The sequence below is a fragment of the Onychomys torridus genome, chromosome 4 (genome assembly GCF_903995425.1).
Source record: "Onychomys torridus chromosome 4, mOncTor1.1, whole genome shotgun sequence".
In the NCBI taxonomy this organism is placed as follows: Eukaryota; Metazoa; Chordata; class Mammalia; order Rodentia; family Cricetidae; genus Onychomys; species Onychomys torridus.
Window position 1 is genome coordinate 144,208,713 of NC_050446.1, and position 7,442 is coordinate 144,216,154.

Genomic DNA, 7,442 nt, shown 5'->3' on the forward strand with positions numbered 1-7,442 from the left:
CTCTATAATATAATTGAAACCCAGCTAGGCACTAAATGCCAACAAAAATATTCACATTAAACACACTTGAGGGGAGTCAAGAGATGGTTCAGCATTTAAGAGCACTGACTGCTCTTTCAGAGGACCAGGGTTCAATTCCCATCAACCACAATGCAGCTCACAATTGACTGTAACTCAGTTCTAGGGGATCTGATATCTTCACAGCAATGCACATAAAATAATGATTTAATTGTACTGAATCTACCAGGTTTAAATGAATCCCCAGGGGTGCCTTGATCCTGGAGGACATGGGAATGGAGGGGAGGGGCTGGGGGGAAGGCGGGAGTGGGGGCGGGAGGGGGGAGGACAGGGGAATCCATGGCTGATGTATAAAATTTAAAACACATAATAATAAAGAAAAAATTATTTATTAAAAAATAATGATTTAAAAAAGAGACAATAAAGGCATTTAAACACACACACTCAAACACAGACATACAGACACACACACACACACACACTTGAATTTCTGCAGCAAAATGCTTGTCTCTATAATAATGCTAAATGGACTCTACACATTGTTTTTATGTAACTGAGGTTTCAAAGTTGTCTCTGTGCTTTCTGAAGCAATATTTGCTTGTTTGTGGCACTGGGACTTGAACCTAGGGCCTTGTGCACTCCAGATAAGCACTCTACCACTGAGTTATATCCCTAGTTTATTTTTATTTTTTTTCATTTGATATGGGATCTTGATAAGTTAAATTGCCCAGGCTGGCCATAAACATTTTATGTAGCCTAGGTAGACCTTGAACTTACAAGCCTCCTGCCTCAGCCTCCTGGGCAGGTAGGATTATAAGAGTATATGGATCTGGCTTTTATTTTAGTGTGTGTGTGTGTGTGTGTGTGTGTGTGTGTGTGTGAGAGAGAGAGAGAGAGAGAGAGAGAGAGAGAGAGAGAGAGAGAGAGAGATTTCATTTATGGTTAGTTGGTTATTTTGGGTAATAGATTTAATAGATTCTTTGTCACATGGAGGCTTACATGTGTTCCACATGGTGGCTGACCTTCATTGGTAATCTGACTTATGATGATTTAGGCAATGAATTTTGTTCAATGAATCGGGAAAACTTTGCAATATGATAGGAATACACTTTTAGTTAAGTTAGCTATATTTAAACACGATTGCACACATGGCTGTCCTCTACATCCCCTGAAAATCTTTAGCAGACAGGACTGTTGACTGTCTCACATACATTCCTGTGGGAGAACTGGTCTGCCCTCAGGAAGTGTATATACTGTCCTCCTGTGACCCCTGCCAAGTTATAGGATGCAGATACAGGAAAGGCAGGTCCATCTAGCCAGTGACTGTAGGCATGCCCAAAGAAACAGCCAGTTAAGACTTGTGGTGGTTTGTATGAGCTTGGTTCAGTTGTCTCTGAAGATTTCCCCATCAAGAACTTGGGTCTACTTGAGGGGCCCCTGGCAGTAGGATCAGGATCAGGTGCATGAGCTGGCTTTCTGGAGCCCATTACCTATGTTGGGACACCTTGCTCACTCTTGGTGCAGAGGAGGAGGGGCTTGGTTCTGCCTCAACTGAATGTACCAGGCTTTGCTGTCCCCCGGCCCCCCCACATGGGAGGACTTACCCTTTCGGAGAAGGGAATGGGAGTGGGTTGGAGGGGAAGGTGGTGGGGGCGGGAGGGGCAGAAATGCAGGAGGAGGAATGAGAGGGGGATCTGTGGTTGGTATGCAAAATGAATTAAACAATTTTTTTTTAATAATAAAAGTCTTGTGGTCCGAATAAGAATGGCCCCACAGGCTCATATATTTGAATGCTTAGTGAGTGGCAGTGGTGTATTTGAAAGGATTAGTAGGTGTGACCTTGTTGGAGGAAATATGTCACTGGGGGTGACTTTGAGGTTTCAGAAGCCAGAGCCAGGCCCAGTTTCTCACTGCTCCTTCCTGCTGCCTGTGGATCTAGATGTAGAACTCTCAGCTCCTCCATCACCATGTCTGTCTAAGTGCAATCAGGCTTCCTGTAATGCTGATGATGGACTAAACCTCTGAAACTGTAAGAAAGCTCCGATAAAACGTTTTCCTGGTTAAGAGTTGCCACTGGGACTGGGCAGTGGTGGCACACGCCTTTAATCCCAACACTTGAGAGGCGGAGCCAGGAGGATCTCTGTGAGTTCAAGGCTAGCCTGGTCTCCAAAGCGAGTTCCAGGAAAGGCACAAAGCTACACAGAGAAACCATGTCTCGAAAAACAAAACAAAACAAAACAAAACAAAACAAACCTGTGTGAAAAAACAAAACAAAATAAACAAAACAAGAATTGTCATCATTATTGTGTCTCTTTACAGTAATAGTGCACTAAGATAAGACTCAAAGGCATCCTTTACCTAGCTCTTTCTTCCTTTAGCAAACATAGTGATGATCATAAACATTTATTTTCAAAATACTGAGGAGAGTGTGATTGCAAAGCAACAGAATCTCAGAAAAGTTAAGAGGCTTCTTTAAGGTGGTTCAAAGCTCCATGGGAAAGCCCAGAGTTTGAAAGACTGACCTTTCACAGGTGCACCTGAAAGTTTTGTGGGGACAGAGCAACAACCAGGGGGCAGAAGATTCACTTTCCCTTTGCCCCCAGTACACCATGTGTTTGGAAGAAATGATGGCCAGGGAACTGGGCTGCAGAGGGGTGCTCAGTTGCTCACAGAGTCTCTTTAAAACAGGCTTGCAAACTCAGAGCAATAATTTGAAACATATAAGAGTCTTGCACAGAGAATGTTGAAAATTCATCACCTGCTGATCTTTATTATTACAGTTCTAGTAGCATGGGTAAGAGACTGGTTAGCTTGCCTTCAATTATTTTTGGAGTATTTTCACCTTTTTGACATTGTGCCTCCATGTCCCCAGTGCAGTGAAACTAGGTCACAAGCTATACCCCTCAAAACATCTCACATGAGCACATTTCTGTACGATAGTCCCATGTAACATTCCGATGTAATCCTATTTGCTCCTACCAGCTGATGTTGACAAGTAGACACCTCATCCTTCCATCTCATGGTGTTTCTAAAATCTGGTGTTGTTCAAACCACAGGTTGCAATACTGTGCCAGTCCATGCCATCCCTGGGGATCTGCATCCTCCAAAAGGCAGGGGAAACTGGAAAGGGACACTATAAGAAAGAGGCCTGCACTGGCATAAAACAAAAATATCAAGGTTTTATCTGGGAGGACATGGTGAACACACTCACTCACGTGCCAGTTGATCACTTAACAAAAGCTAGATCAAGGATCCCTTTATACAGTGCTCTTCACAAAGGTGTTCCAAAGTCTACCCAACTCCAAGAAGGCCATTGACATTTTTAGAAATGGCTTTTATCCCAAAGAAAATACAGAGGTGTACAGAGAGGATGTGCATTCCTCCTGCAAACCCTCCTGGCCTTCTCTGGTATGTGTGGCACCTCTCTATATTACGAAAATCACACTGGGTGACAAATCCCAGGCATGGCACCTCTTCTGAGGGCCCAGTAATTGTGACAGGAATGCCCACCCAAGGCTTCTGGATGAACACCTGGAGCATGCAGCACTCTCAGTGAGCCTTGCAACAGCAACAGCGGAGGAGTTGATGTCTCTGAGAGAAAACTTACATAAGCAAATGTCTCCTAGCAAATAAGACTCACTCGAGGAGGCTAATATGAAGGACAAGTTAAGTCCATTGCAGCTCTTACATGCATGTCACTGCTAACTGTGGAAGAAATTGCTTATGACTTAGGAATTGAGTAAAGTTGTTACCTTTTTAAAAAATTATTTTGTTGCTCTTGCAGCAACTGGTCAGCTAGAATCTCACTCATGCCCCTACGTAGATCGGTATAGGAAATTTAAAAAGCCTCTTTTCCTTAGTAGCTGGATTTGTTTTTCCTCTTGCAATGCCCCTTCCCTGTTCCTCCAGGAAGAATAGCAGGCTCCTCCCCCCCACAAGATATAAATGGGGGGAGGAATGTCTCCCCTTGTATTTGAACATCATCTGTGCTCTACTGGGGGCACTGGTAACAGTCATATTTTGGAGCTGAAACTTAACTAAGTGATACAGCCATGCTTTGCATTTGTGGTGAGGCCCTGGGATCCAATCCAGCATAGAAACAACACACACACACACACACACACACACACACACACACACACACCAGTTATTTCTGATGGCCAGGCCAACCTGCAATGAACTGTCTTCAGCCTCAGAGACAGGACCATGTGCAGACAGATGAAATCAGCTAAGAATAACTTTTTTTTCTTCTTAAGGTTAAAACCAAAATGAAACATGCATGAAAACTCTGTACAAAGTAAACATATTACTTTGCTAGGTCATTTAAAAAAATGAACTGAAAAAACAATGTAATTTATTATTTTTAACCCATGAATTTGCTTTATTGGCTACTATATGTATATTCATAATTGTATAAGCTTACAGGACACAAAGTGATGTTATGATCTAGCTGTATGATGTGGAATAACTGAATCAAGCTAATTAGCATATCTCTCCCCTCAGGTCTCATCCCTTTGGGGGATGGGTTTTGAAGTCTTTATTCAAGCAAGGCCTCCAGTACTCTGAGAAACAAGGAAAGGTCGGGGCATCTCTCCATGCTTCTATATACCACTGAAAATTTCTGCAATAGAAGAGTTTGAAATGTTTCCCCGCTCCCTCTTCCCCCATGCCGCAGTACACCCTTACTGAAAAGGGCCAATTAATTTATGAGTGTTCTCTGCACAGGCAGGCACTGGGGGCAGGGTGAGAAAGAAAGAGCACCTGATCACGTCCAGAGCCAAGTTCGCCCTAGCAAAGGGCCAACGTGTTTGAAGGCATGAGGAAAGGAAGCAAAAAAAAAAAAAAAAAAAAAAGAGAGGTGCTTCCTCACACATCCACAGGCCCCCCACCTGTGGTCTACAACTTCAAAAGGACGGTCAAAGGTACATGCAACTCCTCTGAAAATTCCGCTCAGCTTCTTACTCCCTTCCTCTAAACTGACACCAGACTGCTGAGGCTACTTTGGCGACCCTATTTTTCCTCTTTGAATCCACTTCTCTGCACGCACCCCTGCTGCTCCAGCAAAGAAACCTTGACAGAGAAAAGTTAGCTGGCTCTGAGGTTTGTTAGGAGGCTGTCACCGGACCGTCTCAAGCTGCAGGTCTGTGCAGCTCGCCACCTCCTCTGGGTTAGGGTTCTGACCAAACTCGCTGGGCTGTAGAAGAGGTCCTCACAGACTCAAGTCCCACTGCGTGATTCTAAACAGAAAAAGAACCCCTAGGTATTTCCCCAACCAACGTCCCTCAAACAGATAAGCGGGGACCACCATTTGCTGCACCAAAAACCTGGTGAGGCTATGGAAGGCACAGGCAACCCAGTTCTTGCCCGCAGCGCAGAGGCGCCACCACCACATCTAACACCGCAGGAGCATGGTGCGCACCTTAAGTCTGAGGTGCCCCGTGCCTGAGCTTCTGCTACGAGGAGACCTCACAGGAAATGAGGACTTCCAGAAGACCCCTTCCTGTTATCCTTAAGTAAAGTCAAGCGATCGCTGCCTCCACAAAGCTCAAGTGAAGGCTCCCATGCCTAGGGAAGGATCCTAAGAACAGGCAAATGCCCAAAGCCCTTTCTTAAAGGAAAGTGTCCAACTCCATGGGTGGTCCACTCTTTCTCCAGTATATAGAGGGAGAGCGCGAATGAAGTGTAGAAATCACGCTTGGGGACAACAAAATTAGAATCTGAACCCCGTTAGCGCATCTGCTTGCCCCCATCTAGGCGCCAGGACTGGCGGCTCCGAGGCTGCAGACTGTCGCGCTTGCCAGGGGCCGGACAGCTCATAAAACCCGATTTCTTCCTGGCCGGAGGTAAGGGGCTCTAGAAGTCCTGTCCTCCGTCCAGGTAATACATTGTGCCCCCCACCTCATCTAGATTCTCCTGAATTCTACCTTTCCTTTCCTTTGGCCCTTTCCTTCTCTGTCCCGTGTGAACCTCAGTGCCAGCTCCGCGGGTGCCCTGCTCACCAGTCCCTGTTGGACTCAGCTAGGTCGCTCCATGGATTGGTCGTTATCACCGAGGCTGGTGTTCCTGTACCCCAGCCTGGCCCCGAGAGCCTGGCTTCGTCGCACTCAGGACACAGACTCACTAGCTCTAACCGACGTCGCACAAGCAGCCCCTTCACGCCGCCTGGGTACCCAAGGTGGCGAGGCGCCAAGGTGCAGCCCGGGCCGATAGTACTGGTTCCCGTCCTCCGCATCTTCCCCGCCAGGCGCCATCTCCCCTCTCACCGGGCGACACTGTGTCTCCCCCACCGTGACCCAACCGGACTTACCGCGGCCGGCACACTGCCGCCTGGTCTGCGAGCTGCGAGGCGGAGCAGGACGCCCGCCTGCGCCAGGGCATCCTCCCGCGCCCGCCGCCCGCCGCCCGCTCGCCGCCGCCGCCGCCGCCGCCGCCCACTCCCGCAGCCCCCGGTCTTCTCGCGCCGCTCCGGCGCTTCGGACTTACCTCCGGGACAAGGTGACCCGGCTGGTGCGCCCAGGCGGCCGCCCGCACGTCTCAGGAGCCGGCAAGCGTGCGGGGCGCGGGGCGGTGTGGAGCCCGCCTCTGCTCCTGGGCTCGTGGCTCTCCGCCTCTGCCCTCCCCTGTGCGCCGCTTCCCCCGCCGCTCCCCTCCCTGGATCGCAGCCAGCGCCCCGGGTTGCCCCGCGCACACGGTTCCCGAGAGCCAGGCGCGGGGCAGCGGCGCCGCCCTAGCCGAGCTGGGCCCTCTTGCCCCCCGGGAGCAGAAAGAGCGCGGGTTGAGCAAGGGGTGACCCGGAGTGCGCCGCTCCGCTCGGTTGGGTTCACCGAGCCTTGCGACTTGCGTGCGGGAGGAGGCCGCCGCGGGACCCGGGGGAGGAAGAAGAGGAGGAAGAGAGGGAGCAGCCAAGCGCGAAGGTGGCCGCCAACTTTGCCCCAGGCCAGCCGTGCCCCCCTTCCCCTACCCCCCCCCCCCGTCAGTGACAACGGCTGGCTGGTGGCCTGGGGCGGGTGTCTGGAAACATTGGGGCGACAGAGGCTGGGGGGAGGGGGACTGCCACTGGGGACTAGGAGGACAGGAATTAGCCTCCGACTGTGGAAATGATGGCTTCCCTTGGTCCTAAAAGGCCTCCCTAGGCTCCAGGTCCACTTGAGGTTCAAAGGAACCCACTCTGTAGGTCCAGAGAAAGCCCAAGTTCTGATCAGCGGAACCAGGACTAAAGACAGAGGCGGGCGATCACGAAGTCCATACTCTGAGACAGCCTGCAGCCAGGACCTAGAATTGGTGTAGGTGCACTGCGGGTGGCCTTAGAGTAGTTGTCGCCGGAAAGAAACCGGGGCTGGGTGTGGGGCAGAGTGGTGGCTTGGAGTAGGTCGAGGGGAGCCCTAGGAGAGCCGCCTACGAAGACAATCTACATTTCAAACGTT

The 7,442-nt window shown here is 49.6% G+C and overlaps 1 protein-coding gene across 3 annotated transcripts in view; it reads right to left on the minus strand.

Moving 5' to 3' along the window:
• The window catches only part of Syndig1 (synapse differentiation inducing 1), a 164,121-nt gene extending 157,473 nt beyond the window's left edge, over positions 1-6,648 (minus strand). The window contains exon 1 of one of the 3 annotated variants that reach the window (XM_036186361.1): positions 6,502-6,648. The gene's annotated coding sequence lies outside the window, so the exon portion shown is untranslated. Of the gene's footprint in view, positions 1-6,017; positions 6,107-6,325; positions 6,411-6,501 lie in introns of those variants that run through there. The other 2 variants (XM_036186362.1, XM_036186363.1) reach the window with 2 other exon arrangements.
• Positions 6,649-7,442: the final 794 nt, after the last annotated feature.